The following is a 24,576-nucleotide window of genomic DNA, read 5'->3' as shown; positions in this document are numbered from 1 at the left end:
CAGCTCGAGCATGGTGAAAGGACTATTAAGTGGCTCGCTCTCTTCTGAACTTGCATCCTTCTGGTACGTGGTGTCTGTAGGGCGAGATGTCTTAGGGAAAAAGACTTCAGTGGCCTGTTCGGAGACCTCCTGAGCGTTGATGCTTCCCGGAGGACCACACGAGCCACGCCGTTGTAGGTCTTGTTCTGGCTGGGAGAGAGCCCAGTATGGCCCATACCTATAAACGTGTGCCCATTGATAGTTTCACCAAGTTCCCAACCAGCGGTATGACGCGAGTGTATCCGTGTATTCCTAATTTAACGCTGTATTTTTCGCAACTGTACTTAGTGGCACGCAGCTCTGATGGACAGTCTGTATTGAGGGAGAATTCGGAAGCTTCTGGATCATACGGCGAGCTAACGTGTCTATCAGGTTGCGGATGGTTAGACGAAACCGGTCGGTTCATGGTGGCTCTCCATTGTGGTGGGCTTAGCTGTGATATCAGATTGTCAGTGTTATTGGACAGAGGCTACTGCTGTAGTAGCTCGCGGTATTTGTCGCAGTGTGTGATAAACCTTAGCAGTGTAGTGGCGTCTGACTTTATCTTCGTATTGGCGTGGCTTGTATGGTAACGTATGAGTATCGGAAAGCGGTCGCTTCACACGCAATCGTCCAGCACACCCATTGAAACAGCTGTGGGCGAGTGCTCCAGGTGAGATCTGGTGACGTGTCAGCTTGGTGAACTGTCTGTGCCTGTCTCGGGTGTGTTTGGGGCGTATTGAGAAATCTCAGCCCGTACTTCGAGGCATCTTGCATGATGCGCTTACCGCGAGGACTGCATTTGTTGTATCCCCAGGCGAGGTGCTGAGAGTTGAAGTCCCGCGCACCAATTTGGTGTCCTGTGGATAAAGCTTCTTAAAGTGGGCGATGAAACTGAGATCAACGGGCGCCTTATTGGCTCTATCCCTAGTGTTTTGGGGAACAACGTAGACCCAGAAGACGAGGATTGTATGGTGTGATGAGACTGCTAACCAGCAACGAACCACGCTAAGAGCACTGCTGCACCACGGTCGCGTATCTACTTCCACGTGTGCAGTACCCTGTCGTGCGTACAGCGCCATCTTCGTGGGAACAGCTACGTCTATTGGCGGGGCACTGCTGTCATAGCCTACTATTTTCAGCATGGGCAATGGCCAATGGACTGTTGCCTTGCTTGCTGATGAACCAGGTAGTCATGTCAGCCCTCCTGCTATGAAGCAAGCAGCCATTCCACTGCAAGACTGTTGTCTATGGCGATAATTTTGAAAAGCTGGCCATGGTGAGGCGTTGTTTCGTAAGGAGCAATGGAGTTTGATGGTGCCAAATCGTACGCCTCACTTGTGCTCCTACGGTTGCAGGAGCTGTGCCAAAAGGGAGCATGCTGGAAAGTGTGATACGCCCCATTATGGTCCGTACGCATCTTTCTATGGCCCGGGTTTTGGCCCAGCTTTGGTCCATTGCGCGCTTACTTCCCACGGCTTGATTAACTTGTTCGGCAGCACCTCCGGGGTAACCCGTACCCGATTGAATGAAATAGTCCTACGGCCAAGATACATAAAGGGTTGCTTTGCAGGACGGGAAAACAAAATGAGAGACCACTTATAGACATCTGGCCGCTAGAGAAACGCCACGTTCTGCGCTGTGGTTGTCACGAATAGGACTAAGTTTTCTACATTGCTCAATACCAATTCGGTTGTTTTATCGGGAATTAGAAATGACAAATGGGGCAACTAGTTCCGATAAGTTGCGATTTTAAAAGTAGTTTCAGCTTTCTCGCAATTCCCGAATTTATGAAACTATTTATTTATATCTGCATACATGGAAATCACAAAGCTCAAAGGCCGGATTGATTCGGTGTCCGCACTTGTGTTGCGTGGTGGCGTAGCTCCGAGGTGGCACATCAAGATAGCTAGGTTCCGCTGTCTCAGCCTTCGAAACACGCTTTTCTCCGTTTTCTTTCCTCCGACGCAGCGCCGCGATAAAGCGGTGGCGTCCGCCGCTCAAGCCAGGCCTTAGCCGACGCCTCTGCATTCATAATTGCGCCCCCGCGAAACCCAGGTAACGGCGGGCAGAATCTCTGGTTTCACTCTTCCTACAGTCACGTGTGGGAATTCAGGTGACGTCGCATGCGGAATTATTGTGGGGGTCGTTCACAGCTTTGCTTTCCAACCACCTTCACAGGGTAGATTGGAGCCAATTTTTTTCTGAAGTGTTATTTTCTCAGATGTTCTGTTGACGCCACTTGTCCCCAACGCGTCCCGTCTCATCTAGGTCTGACTTCAGGCGCAGGGCATTATTCGCGCCAGAACGCTCTTTTAAAAAGAATAAGGGAAGTGGAAACCTGCATTGATATGACTGTCGACTTAGTATACGCGACGTCAACGTCATATACATTGTGGCATCTTCATTTTCTTACTTGCTAAATTTCTAAGGCACTAGAGGCCACAGAAACCATATTAAAATTTTATTGAAAACGCCAGCACGGAAGAGCTTAAAATATTTATGCGACCAGATATCAATAGAGTGTATTTCCGGATTCAACGCAAAACAAAAAACCGCTTTTTGCTTTAGAGTTGTATCCCTTGTAATTATGTGCTAAATCGTAAACCCTAATTTCCATGGTACTACACCCATCTGAAAATTATACTGGTCTACGCTGTTAGGATTTCAGAGCATTTCTTTTCTACACAGCAGGGTAGCTGCTAATCACACTGCTGTTCGAGTGTAATAAAATGATAAGTAAAACACACACACACACACACGCACAAACACGCACACAAACACACAAGCTCACACGCACACGCACACACGCACACGCTCACACGCACGCACGCACACGCAAACGCACACATGCACGCACACACGCACACACACAGACACGCACGCGCGCACACGCGCGCCCACACACACACACACACACGCAAACACACACAAACACACGCACACGCACCACAAAAACACCGACTTCATCACAAGAACACACGCCTACACATTGCCACTCGCTTAGTGCTACACCGCAAAAGAGCATCTTTCGCTGGACTGGAGCATCTCACTTTTGTAATTTGAGCACATGTTTTGCAGTAACACAACAAGTGGTATTCTTTCTCTGAATTCTTTGGGCCTGTGCCACACATTGTTTTCGTATACTGTCCAAAGCGGGACACAAAACCTTACAAGAACTGAGGATAACAATGGAATATAAATCAAGAAAAAGGATGGGTTTTGAATGTGGTCTGAGCACCAATTCAGGTTGTTTTTTTAAAACTTTACCACGAAAAAAGAACGAACACCTAGAGAGAAGAAACGGAGACTAAGCTCAACGGGATTATTTTTGTCTTTAGTCAGGAATTATTGCGAAGAAGGTTCTTTTGGGTCACGTGGTAATGACGTAAACTGGGTTTTACAGGCCAGTTATCTACCGAATGTTCACTTTCAATCCTTAGTGCTGAAAAGTGTCGAGGGTCAAACTGCTTTTAATAGTGGTCAGCTAGCTCACGCACAGCTTCTTTACTCAACCATGAAGTGCCAAACGGCTTTACTGATTATCGCCACCATGGCTACGATTATGTAAGTACGTTTTTCCTGTGCTTGCAGGTATAAAACAGCTCTACAGCAAAACCCTTCCTTCAACTTACGCTTACAAGGGCAGACTAGTTGGTGTCATGGTTTTATAAAGAAAAATTTACCAGTTTGTTACACAAACCTTGTAGTTAAAACGACAAAACGCTTTAGTAAGCCTTTTCTATTCGAGTATACTAGTTTCGCCTGTACGTGCGTTCAGGCCTAAAGTTTCGTAGTTGTAAGTACACAAAGCATGGGGAAATTTCGGAAATAAGAAGTTCTAAGTTTTATGACAGCCTGAACTTACGCGGTTTTTTTTTTTAATCATTGCCAGCGAAACAATTTTGAATTTCGCGAATACCTTATAAAGGGGATTAGGAAGAGAAATTGGCAGTGGTATGAACTTGCGGACCCATAACATGTTGCTTGGTAACAGTTTTAACACTTCATCATTAACGAAAGAATGTAATATGTGCTTTCAGAGAAGACATGTTAATTTTAAAAACTGAAATCGACGTGGCGTTCATGTCAAAAATTTCCAGAAAGATACAAACAAAACTAATGTCTCATCCTTAGCTTTCCGGCTATCGCCTAAATCAGCCATCGGCCACCAGGTGATCAGGAATGGGCGTAACTCTATGGGCGGCGATCTTTTCAGCTCGATTACTCATTATTTCTGAAATTTCTGTGATATGTTTTTTATCGTGTTATTTTGAGAGTTAAAACTACCAGTATACAAAACACGGCTTCACTATATTGGTTCCACAAGGTTCCTAAAGGGTTTAAAGTGTGAGTATTGCGGAGAAGCTTCAAGCATTGCGGGAAAAGCTCCTGTCGCCCCCGGAGCAGACCAGGTGCTGATTACTCGGTGAATGCTTTGCCTCGTCGTTGTATTAGTCCAGGTTCCAAAACCATTGCATGTTTTTATGCTTACGCGCGCTACTCACGCGTCGGATAAGAAACGGATAATGTGGGGCTAATGCGAAGCGGTGGTGCGAGTTCTGGGTGCTGACACAAATCGTCGGTGTGCGAGTGTGCACCCGCTTGTGTGCATTCGTGAGTGTGCGTGCGTACGTGTGCGTGCGCGTGCGTGTACGCGTGCGTGTGCGTGTGGGTGCGCGTGCTTGGGTGTGCATGTCTGTGTGTACGTGTGCGTGTGTCTGTGTGTGTGTGTGCGTGCGTACATGCGTGCGTGCGTGCGTGCGTGCAAGTTTGTAGCGTGCGCGTGTGTGTGCGCGTGTGAACATTACGCTGTCCTGAATGTCCTTGTACAGCAATAGAAAGTTTGGTTAAGTACATTGCACCTGTCTCTGGTTTTCCTCTTTGTACAGTCCGTGTGTGAATTCAAATGAAGTTTCATTGGTAACCACGTGGGCGTCGTTTACGGCTGTGCAGTTCAACCACATTCACAGCGTGGATTAGAGCAACATTTTTTGATTTGCCTAATCAGATAATTAGTGAAAATTATTCGGCCAACTTCCAAAGCAGCAAAGCCGGGCAAAAAATTCCAAATACAAAGTTACGTAGCGGTTTGCAAAACTTCGGAATAAATAGTTTTCTTAGTATTTTTGAACTTACTCGTGCATGATATGCAAAAAAAAACACTAGGTGACACGCCCGCTTGCGCGTCGTGATTGCAGTGCTCGAAAACGTTCGGCGCACAAACAGCCACAGGTGCGCTGCCGCCTAAAACCGACAGGTGAGCGATACAAACGATAACCGGTGCCGGTTCTTATCGCTATGACGAACTGTCCCGACGGGACCACATCACTGGCGTAAATTACACAGCAAACGCCTCCATCGATGAACTGTCGCCTTTCAAGCGGCAGCACGCCGATGGCTGTTTGTGCGCGAAACATTTGGGAGCACTCAAGTCAGGGCGGCAAGCGGGTATTTCATGTGGTGTTCTTCGTATTTTATTAGTAAGCAGAAAAACAGTAATGCTGAATATATAGAAAGACGGAAACTGTTTATTCGTACATTCTGCAAAGCGTTCTGAAAGTTTCAAATTGATTTTTTTGCGTAGCTCCGTTGCTTCAGAAGTTGGCTAATTAAGCGTGAATGATTATCTGATTAGGCAAAATGCAAAAAAATAGTGGGACACACTACATATGAAATAGAGCAACAGGCATTTGGTAGCGTCGTCTTAGAGGGCATCGGCATATATTTTTAGCTGAAACACCCTTATATGTAGTACTGGGTTGAACAATAAGATTGAACCCGCCGCGGTGGCTCAGTGGCTAAGGCGTTTTGCTGCTGAGCACGAGATCGCAAATTGGATACCCGGCCGTGGCGGCCGCTTTTCTGACGGAGGCGAAAAGCAAAAATGCCCGTGTGTACGAGATTTCGGTGCACGTTAAAGATCCCCAGCGGGTCAAAATTAATCCGGAGCCCTCCACTACGGCGCCCCTGATCGCCTGCGTTGCGTCGGCGCGTTAAACCCTACAATCAATGTCATCAACAACAACGAGATTGATTTGAGGATTGATTAGAAAGCTGGGTACCTGACTGATTAAATAATTGGTTGGAATAATTAATTTAGTAATAAGTACCAATGCACCATGAGAATATTTTGTACTCAATAATATGAACTATTTCCCTTTTGTGGTCATTTTATCTAGCGACGAAAATAGCCGTACGATATGCCGCCTATTTGGCTTGTTCCGTTGGCGAACGGGCACTGTGCGTATTGTTAGGCATACCGCCGCTGCCGCAGCCGTTCCAAGGTGGCCGCAGATGTGCTCGATGGCTTCCGCTCTCCGGCAGGTCAAAGCATATGGCCAAAATTGTCCCAAAATTACGAGAACAGGATTTCAAAATTATGGTAACACTACAGTGATTCCGCGTAATGCAGTGACTCCGCGTACGAAGAAGCAATCGTCCTAGTTAAGTGTTACGGCAATCTTTTCGACTGCCTGACACTCCTACATGCTGGAACAAAGAAGCGGAAGTTGGAGCAATCTTCTCCACATTCCTACTAGCAGAAGTACCAAACATATGCGCGAACATCATTACAAACTCTCAAATGTCATTGGGCTATAGACTGCAGCCAGAATACGTAAACGCTTCGGAAAGATACTCCCATTCACAATAAGGAAAGCTAACCTTATCTGGACAGCTGGGCCCAATAGGCTAGAAGAGAATGAGGCACCGACAAGGGGCACGTGAACTCACAAACCTTTCTCCTCGCGAGCATGATTACCGCACTATTCGTGGTCGCGGGGAGCCATCGCTAATTATTCGAGGAGCCATTTCCGGGACCATCTCCCAACCCTACTATAGAAACAAGATCTCTCACCGTGCCACAAGGGGTTTCAATTCTAACGAGTCGCAAACTGTGTCGATGAGAAACTAACACAAGTATTTACAAATCTACGTGGGCGGAGATGTTTGGTGGGAACATAAAACATAAGCTTTAAACTCTACTAAATTCAAGAACACATCCATCCTCTTCCGCGCAACCTAGTCATTGCCACGTTTGCGCTATGGGGAGAACAATTCAAATATTATCCCGTATTTAGTCGATTCTAAGCACCCCCTTTTTTAAAGATTGCGATGCCTAAAGTGAGGGGGTGTTTAGATTCGAAAAACCTAAATTCCCCCCCTCTCCCCCTCGCGCCACCTATTTTCATTGCCATATCTATACATGACAGGCTAAAGGAATAAGGTTTTATGGGATAAATACCTAACTGAAAAATAGGTACTGTGAACCCGCCGCTTTCATATGATACCCAGTCACTTCCACTACCATTTGAGTGAGTTGTGCCGCTTGGGCCGCCGCATTGAGTATCTTGCAGCAAATTGTCTTGTAATTGAAATAGAAAGGTTTGTAATTGGAAGCTTCCTAAATGTTTTTGCTGCAACGTAAACTCGCCCCCGCTTCCACTCGTATGCAATCCGCTTGCAATAGCTGCTTAGAAAAGGGGATGTTTATATTCGTATGAAATCCGAATTTTCCCCCGAAGGTAGGGGAGGGTGCTTAGAATTGGGATGCGCTTATAATCATGTAAATACGGCATATTCCTCTTCCATCAACACATGGAAAGCAGCTTGTGCTATCTCGTTACCTCAAGATCACCGCGAGCTGACTGAGAGGGACCAAAAAAGAGCTTCAGCATATTGTACCCTACACTTAAGGTTACATCTTTGAGCTTTCTACAATCTGTTTACCCATTTTCCTAAGCACCATCAACTCCTTCCACAACCAACATCCTCACTCTCTCCCTAGGCAAAACTGCTGTGTTCAGTCCAGCCTAGGCAATAAAGCACACAACTTTAAAACACTGACAATGCCGCTTTCTCGCTTACATTGGCCACTATCCTACTTTATTTCTTTACATTGACCACCACCCCGCCGCAACAACCTTTCACGATCACACCTTAAGCCGCTCAACCGCAGAGGGCCTCTGTCTCTCGTCGGATGTGGTGATTAAATATCCCAAACCATGTCCACTAACGTGAAACCTGGTGAAGGGCGAAGCATGCAGTGTATAGGTGTTATTATTGGCTCCTTGGCATTTTTCGCAACGGATATGAGGACGTTATGGAGTAGAGGTGTACAGCTTTGCTGTAAAGGGCTCTTGAATTAGAAGCACAAAGCTCTCGAGCGCGAGGCGCAAACGAGTGTCCCGCTGTTTCTTTAGTACGTCTTACGCATGGTGTAAGATATATGCGCACACGAGTTTCCCCGTGTTTTAGTGCCGTGAATACATGAGACGACGATTAAAATGATGAGAGCAGACGACAACAGCCCCAGCACCTACGAGGTTTCGCCCCTCAAGCCCTTGTTCCTAGTCTTTTTCTCAAGGTGACTCAGTGCTCATGAAGCGCTATTCTGAAATGCAGTAATAACACCGTTCCAAAGCTCTTACTGGGCGTCAATAAAACGCTATCGCGTCATAGATCTCATGAAGCGAAATATCCTGTGCAACCTTTTCTTGATATATTCACATGTACGTGCATCCGCAGCATTAGCGGCTCTACTAATGCTTAATTATCGCGTGATCGTTGCGTTTTTATTTATTTATTTATTTATTTACAGATACTGCCAATCCCATTTGGGATTTTAGCAGGAAGGGCATTTCATAGAAGGTGAAGAATAATAAAAAAAACAAATCATTTCGGCTTTCAAGTTATAACACATACATACACGAGGGGAATACATGTTGAGAGCTAGTCACTTTTTAGCACAGGGTAATTGTTTGAAAAAGGAATGAACAGTAAAGGAGTAACATAATTTGCTTCGTACCTAGTATGACGTAGCATGACAAACAAGTCCCGCAGTATATAGAATAAAACAACAATCAATGTTCGTACTTGTACCCATGACAACCTGACAACAACTACCTTCTTTTATTGATTTAACAAAACCACAAAATTCGTACAGAACACGAGTAATTCAGAGAATCTGTAATGTAGTCGGGTTATTGGTTGTCGCCTTGTAACTGCTCTTTTACTGCCGCGGTAAAATTATCCAGTGAAGTACAGTGTTATATAGACGGGCTCAGCCGGCTCCATTCCCTTGTTGCCAATGGGAAGAATGAATATTTAAATGAATCTGTGCGAAATGAGCACTCGTCAAGCATTTGGGAATGTGTGCGACGTGTCCGTCTTGTTTGTGCAATAGAAATGTATTTGGATTTATTAATCTTTATCTCTCCATGTATCAGTTGGTACATGAACCGTAGTCGTGCTAGTTTGGCTCGGTTTTGAAGAGTTAGGATTCCAGCTTTTTTAATAAGTTCAGTGGGTGAATCAGATAATCGATACTTATTGTATATAAACCTAATTGCTTTCCTCTGAATTCCTTCTAACTTGTTAATTTTATTGACAGAAGATGGGAACCAAACAACATTGGCATACTCTAACACAGGTCTGACGAAAGTTTTGAACGCAATTAGTTTTGTTTCTGCAGGAGCTAACCGAAGGCCTCGTCTAAGGAAAATCAAGCGCCGTAACGCAGCTGGGGTTACTATGGATATGTGGGAGTCCCACCTGAGATCCTGGGTTATTGTTAGGCCGAGGTATTTATGTTCGTAAACTCGTGGCAGGGGAATGTATTAATGGGGTAGGGGAAATTAGACCTGTTTTTTTTTTTCTAGGTATTGTCAGCAGAGCGGTTTTTTGGCGTTAATTGTCATTTGCCAATCAGCGCACCATTTTGACATGGTTTCTAGGGCATTGTTTAGCGCTATATGATCTTCGTGGGAGTTAATTTTATTGTACAGTATGCAATCGTCGGCGAAAAGCTTTACGGTAACAGGAATATTCAGGGGTAAGTCATTAATATATATAACAAACAGCAAAGGTGCTAGGACGCTGCTTTGAGGTACTCCGGAAGTTACTGTTGCTATAGAGGAAGTTTCATTATTTATCTCGACGTACTGTGTCCTATCAGATAGGTAATTTTTAATGCAGCGAACAACCGAGCACTTTCCTATAGCTGACTGAAGTTCCTTAATTAATTTTTCGTGTGAGACACGATCGAAAGCATGTGAAAAGTCTAGTAGGATGAAGTCTACTTGTTTTTGGTTATCAATGCTCGAAGACAAGTCGTGTATCAGTTCAGCTAGATGAGTTATGTCAATAGCCCTCTACGAAACTTATGTTGGGAGGGTGACAAAAAGCGTTTTTTGCTCGAGGTAAGTGGTCAAATCTTTAAGAATTATGTGTTTCAAAATTTTGCATACTGTGCATGTTAAAGAAATTGGTCTGTAGTTTGATTCATCATTTGTGTTATCGCATTGAGGTATAGGGATTATGTTTGCCTTCTTTCATTTATTTATTTATTTATTTAAAATTCCTTACAGGCCCCTTTACAGGGCATTGAGTAAGGGGGGTAATTGGTGAAGTGTTACAGATTAAACAAAATTGATTAACGCGTTACAAAGCATAGCAGCACAATGAATTGCGACGAGGTTTGCAATAAGTTGAAGTTAGCAGACGATAACAAGAAGAACCGAAGAAGAAAGTGAACCGATACAATCATTATGGTATATGAAGGCGACAGCAACCAAAGATAGCTGGCTTTACCGAACCAATGCGCACCAATGAGAGTTTATAATTTGCAGAACACACAATAGAAAAATCACCAGAAAAAAGGCACAACCTATGCCCATACGCCGAAAACATTTCCAGTATGCAACAATCATATTCGGGCACGAAATGCGACACTGAAAAAAGAAAAGAAAAGTATAAGAAAGCACTAGCTGTGCAACAGAGACGACAGGTTCTGTGGTCTTCAGGTACATTTTTTTGGGGGGGTACACAGGGGGGGATACAGGGCATCACATGAAAAAAAAGAAAAAAAAGAATGAGCAGAACAGTGGTAAGACCTTATTGCGAAAAGAGAGTAAGCAGCAACTGACGGAAAGAATTATTGTCTGATACAGATGCGATGTTATCTAGAAGACCATTCCACAAACGTATGGCGCGAGGAAGGGCAGATGAGTTGAACGCATCAGTTGCCCCGTATAATCGCGTGAAACTGAAGTGATTATGCAACCTACGTGAAGTAATGGAAGGAACATCGAGGTGAAGTGGAAAGGGTCTGTTGGTGTACACGTATTTGTGAAAGAAGCAGAGAAGGCAAATGTCGCGACGAGTGCTCAGGGGTTGAAGAGAAAGGTTGTTTTTAATTTGCGTTATGCTGCTGTGATAGTCATGATTGCGTGAAATGAAACGGGCCGCCCTATTCTGAATCGCTTCAAGCATGTTAATTAAGTAGTTGTGATAAGGGGACCAGATAGGAGCGGCAAATTCAAGCTGTGGGCGGACAAAGGTTTGATAGGCTAGTTGACGGACGTGAGTGGGACAGCTATGTAAATTACGGCGTAGATATCCTAAAGACTTGGAAGCTTTCGCGCAAATGGTGGTGATGTGGTGAGACCAGGAGAGATTGGGTGTGAAATGGACACCAAGGTACTTATAGGAAGATGCCTGTGACAGTGCGGAATTATTGATAGTGTAGCGGAAGGTGTAAACGTTTTGCTTGCGCGTAAAGGAGATTATTTTACATTTTTCCGTGTTCAGGGACATTAACCATTTGTTACACCAGTTATTAATGCGGTGAAGGTCGCTTTGTAGAGTTAATTGGTCGTCGGGGGATGATATAGGACGATATATTATGCAATCATCTGCGAAAATTCGCATGCAGGATGATATGTTATTTGGCAAATCATTGATATAGATTAAGAACAATAGGGGACCGAGGACGCACCCTTGTGGTACGCCAGAGGTTACATGGGAAAGAGGGGAAGGCGAATTGTTAATTACAGTAAACTGCTGACGAAGTGAAAGAAAGTTACGAAGCCAAGATAGGGTTAGAGAGTCTAATCGGAGGGCAGATAATTTAGAAATCAGACGGCAATGGGCTACACGATCGAAAGCTTTAGAAAAATCGAGAAAGATACAGTCAGTCTGAAGGTTATTGTTCATATTGGAATGCAGCTCAGTTGTTAGTTCTAGCAGCTGTGTTTCGCAAGAAAAACCCTTTCGGAATCCGTGTTGGTTCTGAAAGAAGAAATTATTTGATTCTAAGTGTCGGAAAACATGTGAAGCGATTATGTGTTCAAGAAGTTTGCAGCATATACATGTAAGAGAAATTGGACGGTAACTTTCGGGTGAATGCTTATTGCCGGCTTTAAACACAGGCACTATTTTAGCAATTTTCCAGTCTGAAGGGAGTTGACCTGTCGCTAAAGATTGCCTGAAAAGGTGATTCAAAATTTTAACAGAAACGGAGGCGGTGTTTTTAAGAATTTTAGAATTGATGTTGTCGATGCCGGCTGAAGTGGATAGCTTGAGTGGATTCTTTTGGAACAGTACCTGTCAGGAGGGATTTGTTGAAGATGACATATAAATACTTTGCTATCCATTCGGCATACCTTCTTAGGAATTGGTTTGGAATCTTGTCAGGGCCAGGGCTTTTTTTTATGTCAAGACTTAGCAAAAGGTTGAGTACGCCTGCTTCAGTTACAGAGACAGGTTCGAGGTGATTTTCGTCACATGAGTCAATATGCGGTAGTTTACCATCATCGATAGTGAAAACAGACGTAAAGTACGTGTTTAAGGACCCTGCTGTTGTGCGGTTTGTTCCCGTGGTCGGTTTGTCAGTACGTTTTTTAGGGTTAAGATAATCCCAGAATTTCTTTGGCGCGTTTTGAATAAAGCTCGGTAGAACGTTTTTAAAATAGTGACATTTCGCCATCTTAATTTTAGATTTCATTTCAACTATGGCAGTGCAAAGTGGGTTCCTAGAAGGATTAGGTTTATGCTTCAGCGATTTCCTAAGTCTTTTAACCCTGCGTTTGGCATGACTAACGTCTCGCGTTATCCATGGGTTATGCTTATTAGTTCTTTTTGTTTTTACTAGTACGTAATTGTGAAGGCAGTGTAGTACAATGTTTTTAAATAATTGCCACACTGTATCTATATCGGCGGAGGGATGATCTGAAGCATTTACGAATGACTCTAACTGAAAGGAAAGTAAATCAATTATAGTTGTATCGTCAGCGTTTTCGAAGTCCGCAAATGTGGTCCGTGATACTCAATCAGATTTACTTCTTTGAATGTGGGAGGTACATAGAACTAGTTTGTGGTCTGATATACCGGTCATTATTTCACTTTTAGAGTCATGTGTTGGGAAATGGTTGCTTGTAAAAATCAGGTAAAGTATGTTTGATTTCGTTCCTTGAACACGTGTTGGCTCTTTCACCATCTGGCTGAGGTTAAAGGACAGCATTAAATCAAAAAGTATTTCCGAGCGTGCGCACTGGAATCGTAATGTTTATTAATACGGTCACATTTATTAATACGGTCACAGACCAGCAGGACAACATAAGTACGTAAAAACACCCGCAAAATGTTTCTGATAATAAATCATTGGCCTGGTTCACCACAGCTAGATTTAGGCATTTCCCGGTAGACGTACAACGCGGGTATATAGACTGCTCTGTATTAATTTCTAACTAGGAAGGATAAGAAGCATCTTCTGTTCGTGCGGGTGTGACGCGAAGGCAAGGAGCCGACGAGCAGTTGTTTGGAGTGCGCACTTCAAGGATAAGGTGCGTTTGGGGAGATCCGGGGGATCGAACCTGGGACCTTCGCGCCCTCAAACTGGCAACCTTACCACTGGGACATCCCAGAGACCCGAGAGGCCAGGGGTTATTAGCGGCAGGAAAGAATACCGTGTGCAGCAAATTTGACAAAAAACTCCTCCCATAGCCGAAATCAAACGAGGGTCTCTCGTGCTAAGAGGCGTTGATCCGATTGCGCCACCATCGCACTTTTTTTCTTTTACTGCATGGAAAACTGGCCTTATTATAGCCTACAAAAGCTATGAGCCATCCAAGAAGATTTACATCACTGCAGCTAAAATAAGCCGTCCGTAAAAACTCCGGCAAGCAGACGCACGCGTTCAACAGACGCAGCCATTCTGGTTGGTTACTTTGCGCCGCATCAATGACCCACACCAACACAGCCGGCTCCCGAAAAATGGACGTCGTTGGGCGAGGAGGTTCGTTCCGCGAGCCTGTCCGTCATGCGGCACTTCCGTATATTTCTTGTGCGCTACCATCGCACTAAGGTCGCGACGCACTTCATTTGCGGTCATAGCGCATGCGATGGCTCTGGACGTTGGCGTAGTTTTTGGCTGTAGACTTTTATAGTTGGTATTTTGGAATTTAGGGTTGTGGATTCTGAATTATGAAAGCGCGGCCTGCATTTCTTTGAAGCGCTCATCGTACAGGGGCGTTGAGTTTGGGTACCTAGCTTGTTTCAAGAATGGTACTTTGGTTACAGCCGTGCTTGTGGAAAACGTGGAGAGGTCTTTTTGAGCAAGCGACGGTGCTTCCTGTACATGAGTTTGAACCCTCTAAACGTGACTGAATCAGCGTATCATTGTTTTTTGCTCTGACTCATTGCGTGTTATTGGGTTGTTTTTGCAACTTACTGCTGCCATAGAGGAAAACCCTGGTCCTAACACTAAGCTGGAAGAGATACTCTTAGTTGTAACCGATGAAATCTTCACAAAAAACTCTGCCAACGGGTCTACAGAGTGCAGAGACCAAAACTGCGTCCTTAGAGTCCACTCTTGCCACACTTAAGCACTACCACAATAAGGTTGCTGATGACTGTATTGAGGCAATAACTGCGGTTCATTGTGACGTCAAGGAGATGAATTTAAAAATCGATGATTTAAATAATCGTAGTCATTGGAACAACCTAGTTCGTATTTGTGCTGTGTAGCACCAAGATGCGGGTTAGATTCCTGGTCATGACGGCCGCTTTTCTGATATACGTGAGCAGCAAAAACGCCCGTGTGTTCAAAATTTCGATGCAGGGGAAAGATTGCCAGGTGGCCGAAATTATTTGGAAGCCCTCCCCTAGTGCGCCCCCTTCACCTTTGTAGCGATGGTGTGTTAAACTATACAATCAATCAATCAACTTAGTTGTGTATGGTGCAAACGGAAAGGAGGATGACGCTCATGGCGCTGTTTTGGGAAGTGTCGTGACCAACATGTTTGCGGATGGGCTAAGGGTAAATGTTACGTCGTGCGAGCGCATAGACTGCGTTGGCAAGAAAAATGCCGCGTGAGAGCGACCTGTTGGGGCTCGATTGTATGGCATCCCAGAAAAAATGACAGTGCTACGGAAGTGTTTCAAACTGAAGGGTTGAAGTATATCTGTTTCGGAGGATATTTCACTGGATGTCCCTGAAACGCGTCCGTAGCTGTGGCAAGTGCCAAAAGTTAACCCCGACAACAGTGATAAGTGTACTCTGGCGAATGAACACCTTAAATAAAAAAGCTCGTATGTTTGGGACCACGCAAAAAATAAGCGAGTGGTAATAAAACAATCTCATCAGGATTTAATTGCAGATGCCAGGAATTCCGATCCTAACGCATCAAGAATACTAAACCGCTTTTATTACTGTGTTTCAATGCGAGTATTGTTATAAGATAAATTAAAAAGTTGTTGCTGTACTCCCCTGTTACAGTAGTTAAAGGAGAAACAGGGCTAAATACCGGTATACATAATTTCGAAGTACTTCCTGTGTCCTATACCCTGCCACGTACGGATAGTGACAGTCCAGGAGAGGGCCCAGCTATTGCCATAAAAATAATGTCCTTTTTCGCTTATCAACGCATCGCTAACCACAATAGTACTTGGTGCACTATTAAGGTTATTCATTTTTCAATTCCTATAGGCGAAATCTATAGAAAACCGAACGACGATTGGAAACCTCAATCGAATGCACAATTTCCTTTACCAGAATGTAACTGAGCGCATTGGACTTTTCATAACTGGTGATTTCAACCTCGGTGACATTGACTGGGTTCAGCTTACAACTGGTAGTCATGAAGTGAAAAGCTGTGAGCGGCTTTTAAATGTAATGTATAAGCTGTGAGCGGCTTTTAAATGTAATGTATAGATTCTTGCTATCTTGGTTAGTAAATAAACCCACGCGCGTAAACGTTAGCGCTCATTCAGTACTTATCTGGCGTTTATATAACGACGGGTAACCCCTGAAGTTAGTGTAGAAGAAGGCATTTTTAGCGCCAACCGGTTTTACTTACATTTGGGAAGCATAATCAGAATTCCAGCCGCAAAAATAATCCTAAGGGTTACAATAAAGCAGTGTAACAGGGCAAACGACGAAAGCAATATCGATAATCTAGAAATAGTGTCGGAGGAATTTTTATGTGATTGTGATACAAGCATGAATTAGTTATGGCGGAAGTTTAAACACGCAATGGAGTTTGGCGAAGCCAATTTCATTCCTCCTAAATGGAATCCTACATAGCGGAAAACGCCTTGGATTACATATGCTATCAAGGATATTAAAAGAAAGTTAAAAGGAATATCAGAAAGTCGAAATTACTCAGCATACAAAGGTCAGCTAGCATGAACAATAAAGGTCCCAAAAAAACCGAGAGGTAATTCCTTTTCAACAACGCTTGTAAGTTTTATGGTAAATCAGCGTAAGTTTGGGCGGTATTTGTCTAAGTCAGTTGAGACCATCAGCACATTAGAAGTAGCAGCTGGCCTTTTAAGCGTAGCAAATTGAGTCTCCAACTTCTGCAATAAGTATTTACTATTGTTTTTACACGTGTTACTGTCGTAGTAGCACTGCCGACAACGTCTCCTTCTGCAATTCCGGGGATAGACATAAAATAGTCGGGCATTTGAAACTTGATTTCGCAAGTTGACGTCATGAAAGGCCGGTATTAATAATATATCAAGTGTTTTCTTTAGACAATACTCTAAACGGATAGTTCCATTTTTGTATGTAATCTTTACAACGTCCCTCAGGACGGCCACCCTGCCCGACGATTGACTTTCCGCAAACATCACTCCCAACCATAAAGGCGACAACACACCCAAGCAAATCTCGCTAAACGTTTTTGCGGTACATTGGTGGAACACATTCTCAACAAAGCAATGATCTATTACTTAGAAGAAAATCATCTGCTATACCCAATCAACGCGGTTTTTGAAAGCGTTTGTCACCGGTGACTAAGCCCTTTGAAATAACTCATGATTTTGCATCGCCAATAGATTACAATCTCCAAGTTGATGTAATATTTATTGCCTTCACTAAAGCGTTTGACCGCGTACGGCAAAGCAAAGTTTGAAGAATTGAAGTCAGTTAGCATAAAGTATGAAATAGTACCGTGGAAAGCAGCTTATTTATCTAAGCGCAGTCTGTACGTAGACATCAACAAATCAGAATCTGACCATCTTGACGTTTTTTCGGGGGCTTCACAGGTTTCCGTCTTGGGCCCCTTACTTTTTCTTGTATGTTTGATAACGTTGCTTACTGCGTTGGAGATAGAGTTACGAAGTGTCTCTCGATAAAATACAGAGTACTGTGACTGAGGAACGCAAGTGAGGAAAGGCAGCCATTTTGGTGTTAGTGTGTGTTGCCAAAGTGAAGCTTCACCGGACTCGCCACAGACCTTGACGAGGTCATTTGCAAACAACACTGCCGAAGACGCAGCAACACTGCATCTTCGGACACAATTATGCAGATGAAATGCTGCGAATCGCGTTATCATTGATTCGCGTTCGGAACGAGGCCAGTCGTGCGCAGCCGCAGAGCAGGTGGACAAGCTGAGTCAACCACAGCTGACCGACAGAAAACTCTCAAGCAACGAAATGGCGGTGCCGATAAACCGCCGCAGTGTAAACAAATGTCGTGTGAGGCGCACTGACCCATAATCACGGCGACGGCAAGAAAGAATAGGAGAAAAGAAAAAAAGTTCCGATACTCTGTGACCTTATCTAGTGACACTAGGGTAAACGTTCGACTGTTTGCTGACGATTGCGTTGTTTATTCAATTTTGCGTGATACCTCGACATAATTAGTAAGTTGTCTGCTCTGTAGTAGATCTCGTTGGCGTGACACCTGTAACTTTAAAATTACCACTAGTAAAAGAAACTGTATGAGCATGACTGAGAGAAAGTCACCACTACAATTTACAGACACATTGAATGGCTCCGAATTGTCGCGAACAAATTCTATAAAATTTTTAGGCCAACTTCTACGAATTTATTGAAATGGGAGGCTCATATTAAAAATGCGTGCGCCAAAGTACTCAGACAATTGGGCTTCTTCCCGAACAAATTGTCGGTATCACAGCCTCGCGAGAAATTAACAGCGTATAAAACTATTTTAAAACCCATCCCTGAGTACGGCAGTATAGTTTGGAACCCACATCAAACATATTTTGTACACAAAGAAATAAAAAAAGGAAGAACGCACTCCGTTTTATTCACTCTGGTTGAATGATTTTAGAGTTTAACGCACCAACCCAACGCAGTCGTTGAGGCGGCCGTATGCTCCGGATCAGTTTTGACCAAATGGGCATATTAACCTACGCCGAAATCTTGCACATCGGGCGTTTTATCTTTTCGTCTCAACTATAAAAGCGGCCGTCGCAGCCGGGAATTGAGCCGTGTCCTCTTGCCCAGCCGCGTTTTTAAAGAAAAGCTTTTTACCTCTGCCCCCCAAAGGGTTCATTCGTGATCGTTGGTGTCAACAGAAAACTGCCGAGAACAAATAAACAAATTTACTGCCTCCGAAAGGAATAGAACTTGTAACTAATAGAGTAACAAAGCCATAGACCGTTGTCTTATTGATTTAGCTACGAGCGAACGCGGAGACGGGGAAGACAAGTGGCGCACTCACCACCCACATCTAAGGGTTTAACCCATGCATTCTCGCTAAATGCAAAGCGATACTGATTAAACGAATTTCAGACCAACCCATGGCATCTCACATCTAGTACGCCACATCTAGTACGCCCTGTGGCTGGCAGTGTTCACGAAAAAAATCTCGGATCCTTGTCGTCCGCCCTTACGCCAAACGACACCTCAAGGAGCACAATCAAATACTCCTTGATGGCCAGGCCTTCGCTCCAAGCACCAGTATCAAGATCCTGGGCCTAAATCTTCAGGCCCAAACAAAGAGAGACGTATCCTTGCAACGTCCCAAACACAGCATCAATAAAATCATACACCTGATAGGGTAAGTTGCCGCCTAGAAGCGACGCCTCAAGGAATGCGATACTTTTCGATTTGTTCAAGCTTTTGTCCTCTCGAGAATCACTTCCGTCAGCCCCCTGTATTCTTCTCGGCAAAGAGGACATTAAGATGCTTTCTATAATGATTCGGAAGGCGGCTGCGCTAGCCATTGGTCTTCCCATGAGTGTGTCCACAGAGAGGCTGCTTAGCATGCGGCTCTACAACACGGTGGAAAAGCTGAGAGAGGGCCATCTTTCTATACAGAAGCTCCGAATGAGCAGAACGGCAGCGGGTCACCGCATCCCTCACCAGATTGGCTGGGCAACACAGAATGTCAATATGCTTGATGTACTCCTAGACGTTTGGCGAAAAAGAACTAAATATGCTCCCTTTTCCTAGAAATGTGAACCTGTCACACGACGATGGTGCTGAGAAGCACGGGCTCAAGCGCTCAACACCAACCTCTTTGGGGATCATGCAGTTATCTACACAGGCACCTCCCGATATCAAGTGCACCAGTGCTAGTATGTGTCCTTAACACGCATTTGTTCCCTGACCCGCTCCGCTCTCTTGTCGCTTAATGTTACACCTATTATCTTCCGGTCCATTGCTCGCTGAGTGGTCCTCAATTTATGTAGAACCTTCCAAGTTTCTGCCCCGTAGATGAGTACCGTAGGTGAGTAGGTGAGTTCGGAAACACTACCCAGCATTATCGCCTTCTGAGACTGACCCTACCTTCTCCTTACCCTGACCTTTCTAGAGAAAAACAAACTACCCTACGGCCCACACAATCCGGCTCTTTCCACACCTGACGCGTCTTCACCTAATGAACCCGAATAGCTACGACGCTGAATGTAAATTTTGCCCAGAAGTAGGAGCACTCTTCCACATAATTGGGGTGTGCGACTTTACCCCTGAGGACCATCCTGTATTTCCATCAACTACCCAACAAGTGCAATGGGAGATGCTGCTGTCCAGCCCCTGTCTGCCTACACAACTTCAGCTGGTGAACGGAGCACAGGCGGCGCGGACTGAATATGGGCTACGGTGAAGAAGGAACCACTCCCCTGGGCCGCACTCTGGGCCGTTCGTACACGTAAATAGAAACATTTCCTCATCAGCCTCCCCCTCTGCATGCTCCTCTTCCTTCTCTGCCGCCGATCGCGTCGCCTCCGCCAGCGACGGCAGAGACGGAGAAGTGAGATTATCTAACACCGGGTTTGAGCTTTAATTTTAAGAAAAACGAGTTTCCACTCATTTGCTACACCAATACAACTCAACCAACCACCACTCATGCATCATGCAATAATTGAACCTTTCGAAGAATATCTCTTTGAAGTTATAGAGGGTGTGGTTAGTGCATTTCACTTCGCTCTCGTTTCACTAGTTGTAGAGCGACGTGAGTGAGTTTATGTGACGTCGCATGTGTAGTCGTTGTGGGTGCCGTTTACAGCTTTGCTTTCCAACCACATTCACAGGGTGTATTGACGCTAACTTTTTATTTACACTAAATATTCTAGGCGTCACAGTGTAACTTCACTGCGCATTGGAGCAGGGATTCTAACCTTGTCTTCACGGCGTTGTGCCTGCATCCAACCTCCACATCGCACTCAACAAAGACCAATCATGAAAAAACATATAAGGCCATTTACAAGCCTGAAAATACATTCAAGAATTTTTTTCGTCATGCATTGAAACGTGGAACGTATTGGCACCCGACGTTATCAATGCCTGAACGGTTGACCACTTGGTTAAGAAAGCAGAATTGTTGTTCACTTCATACCCGGAACAGTAATGGCGTTTGGAAAATGTGTACACTTCCGCCAAAGGTAACTAGAACACATCTAGTGAATTTACAGACATTTCCTCTTCTGGAGACTGCGTGCCTGCATTGCTGTACGCCTAAACGACTCCTCCCAAATAGAAAAAGCTTGTAAACAGGTTATGGCTATTAGGAAGCGAATAAGTAACCTGGTTTGTGATATTCACAAATCCTTCTTCCAATTACTTAAGACGGCACCTGTACATTCTTTCATCCGGTTGTTCTGCCTCATAAGCCGAGAATACCATGCAAGAACGTCGTCACTTGTTTGTGCGTGCATGCTGTTGATTTTACACTTTATCGCCTTGTTTTACCAGACGATGTGTTTGGTTTAGAAGTGTATTACTGTGTTATGTGCGTTGGAATAGTCTGTACAATCTTGTTATAACTTTTTTTTTTCAACAGCTGTGTGGTAAGTAAACCGCACAGCTTAGAAGGCGCATATATAATTTTTTCGTGCTTTGGCCGTGACATGGTCAATTTGTGGCGGTTTTTTTTATGTTACCGTTGCGTAAGTAGCGACGCGGAGAGGACCGTTTCTTTTACCCGTGTGAAGTGTACCCATTTTTTATTCATGCATGTAGTGCGCCGGGAGCCACCACTTCCTGTAAGATTCTGAGAAGGCCTGCAGTATTCATAAATAAATAAGCACTCTCCATAAGGCAGTGGGAGGGACGGGAAGAAATCGGTTACTTCCTGCACGTGTGTCTGGAAGCGCGGCTGATACCAGAATAAATTTGCGCACATAAAGTATGTTCACCTGGAAGAGTGCCTTTTTAACAGAGAAGCTGTCGGACTTCGGCGTTCTGGAGCCCGACATGAGTTCATGCATTCAATAATCACCGACGAATAAAAATACCGAGCGCACTTGAGCGCGTGCCTTGCAGTGACCACCCGAACATTAAAAAAGCAAAATATGTTGAGCACTCATGAGCGCGTGCCTCGCGGCGACCGCCCATCGTCCCCGATTTATGTTTATCAAGCCAAGCATTAGCCAATATTTGCCAAGATTGGCAAAAAAACTCCAGCGGTCACTGTTACCGTGGCAACACTTCCAAAACAACTGTAAGAAGCTCACACTTTATGCACCAAGAATAGAGTAAAGGTCAGTGTGGCAGCGGAGAAGAACGAAATACGCTGAAATCATGGACTTCAACTGTCCTAATCGTCCTGATGGTCGCGCACTGCTGCGCGACCTTGAAATCTTACGCGTTAGGGTGCCCTTCATTAATTTTCTGGTGCTTGGATTTCCATTCCCCGCGACATTGTGAACAGAGCCCTGACTCGAAAGAGCCAGAAAGAATAGGGTACGGTAAAATGACGTCAACAAGAACCAAGTCAACCCTCGCGGCCCTCAGCGGAGCCCCAGTCAACAGGCTGCGCAATATTGCCCGGAACAGCCGCTTCTGAGTTGACGTATTAACCGAGAGCTATAAACAGCTTTGTTAATATCGCGCTCAACTTGTTTGCTGCGTCATATGTACCACTATTTCCTCATTTTTCTGAGTCATATAATAAAAGCTTATACCAATTAGTATCATTTGCATAGAACACATAAGGACTGACGGTACATTCATCCTAACTTAACATATCAAAAGCTGAGCACGCTCGCCTATACCTTTTTATAAAGATGATTGCAGACGCAAACAATGTTTTAACTATGAAAAACAAGCTCCTAATGAAAGTTTTTTGTGTGCTGACGATTCCCGAAACACAAGTATTCCTCGTGCGAAATTCCCTATGAGAAGCTTATATTTTCGACTAGTTTACCTAAGACGAGTTGACCTAGTAAGAGTGACCTTGTGACTAGTGGGACAAGGCCCATATTCATCGTATATCCGGCATCGTGTACGCATAACAGTAAATTTCAGGTCCTTTACTACTCCAGGAACGCGCCGCCATGTCTCGTGTCACCATAATGGACGTGGCAAACTGTGATTCCCAAATTATCTACACTTTATGTACAGGAATATATAGAGAATATGTACAAGACAACTGAGGTAGTGCGTAGTAGGCCTTAAAATGTGCTTCCCGTGGCCTTACCGGCGCCCCGGCACTGTGCCCGCGATATGTAGCAAGCTGGACAGCAAGAACCATTTAGTTCTCAAAGTGCCAAACGTCATGCTTAGCCCATCGAGAGCAAGCCTGAACAGCCCAATTCAATTAGGCCCAACCCAGTATCACGCAAGGTGGGGCCCTTTACGTTTGCCTGCATTTTCTATGCGAGGTTGGGTCTAGTGTGCCCTCTTGCTTTAACTCTTCAAAAATGGAAATATTTCGACCACCAAAGCAACCCTCTTCGTCCGGCCAACAATTCATCTCTACCCCCGCTTCGCTATCAACACGTCGGGTAACAGCTATTTGGCAGTCCTCCTCTACAGCTGCCCTTATCATTCACAGTTGGCTGAGAGGGGCTCGACTACCGCGTTGTCACGAAGAAATCGGCTCTTTTCCTTCTACATTTATTCTTGGAAACAAGCGTTGGCTCTGCTGCCGGAAATTTAAAAAACTGAACTCAATGCGGCACGTGGTGGCCAAAGCCAGTACTACTCGCCATGAGCCGGAAAGCTGGACCTGTATTTTAATATAAACAACATACCGTTAATTTCAATATTCTAATAAACAATCGCGAAACATTAAATATTTTCAGTTTATTGTCTTTTGTACAGCGTTAAAGTATCAAACAGTCAAATACAACACCTTTTGAGATTTGCAAAGAATCAGTAAGAACACTTATGTTATTGCCTTCCTAACGTTCAGCACATTATCTGGGGTCAAGAAAAAGACTTGCCTGTCAGGATGAAGTAAAAGGAGGTGTAGAAAAGTAATCCAGTCCGGCACAAATTTTCACCTTAGAGGGCAGAGGTGGCACCACTTTCGGAACCGGCACAAATCATGCAACGGTTTTTTGCGCTGGGGTTATCGTTGCTTGCGAACGTAGCTATTACTTTCTGGGTTGCAATTTATTGGCTTCTGAACCAAGCAAAAGCTCGTGTAAGGCAATAAATTTTCACGCAGACCTCAATTTTGTAATATGTAGGGGCACGTCATTCTCAATATAAATGTTGTTGCCACGAGTGAATTCTCGATCATTATTTGAACTCACTCTGCTCTATTCCATCTAAGATAGGGTAACCGAGGACCTTTTAAGGAGCGCGGTGTGAAGTGTACATTCTTCCGCAGCAAAATCTGAACCATACTCTGAAAATAGCCTCAATACCTCAGAATTCTTATTAACGTTCCATTCAGTACAGAGAACACGCTAAGTTAAAGCAAAAGGTTTGCTTTTTTGTACCTTTAGAAATGTTGACAAATATTTGTTCATTTTCTTCTAATCAACTCACTAAAGACTTTTGGTGGGGCGAGTGATTTCTGATATGCATTTAAAAATAACTATGCTTTCTGTTAAGAGAAGAAAAGCTTTCATGGACGTTTTATGAGCAGCTATTCCTATAAGTGCTCGGTTTCATTTGTTCTGAGCGCTGCAGCGAAGTATTTCCATAAACATTCCGGACATTATTGTTTATAAAAACATATTCGTAATTACTGATAAATCAGTTCTCTTCTAACATTGTCATACTATCTTTTTTTACATATTCGATACAGAGGAAAGATCATTTAAAAAAAAAGCAGTTTAGGGCTGCTGT

The 24,576-nt window shown here is 44.2% G+C and overlaps 1 long non-coding RNA gene across 1 annotated transcript in view; it reads left to right on the top strand.

Annotated features, from left to right (window-relative positions):
* The first annotated feature begins 3,392 nt into the window (after positions 1-3,392).
* LOC144164958 (uncharacterized) overlaps positions 3,393-24,576 on the top strand; it is a 101,972-nt gene continuing 80,788 nt past the window's right edge. Inside the window, exon 1 of the long non-coding RNA XR_013321271.1 lies at positions 3,393-3,585. This is a non-coding gene — a long non-coding RNA (uncharacterized LOC144164958). The remainder of the gene's footprint in view (positions 3,586-24,576) is intronic.

Source organism: Haemaphysalis longicornis, unplaced genomic scaffold, assembly GCF_048455015.1.
Source record: "Haemaphysalis longicornis isolate Haplotype H1 unplaced genomic scaffold, Haemaphysalis longicornis Haplotype H1 scaffold_14, whole genome shotgun sequence".
Lineage (NCBI taxonomy): Eukaryota > Metazoa > Arthropoda > Arachnida > Ixodida > Ixodidae > Haemaphysalis > Haemaphysalis longicornis.
This window is presented reverse-complemented; position numbering and strand designations above follow the sequence as displayed.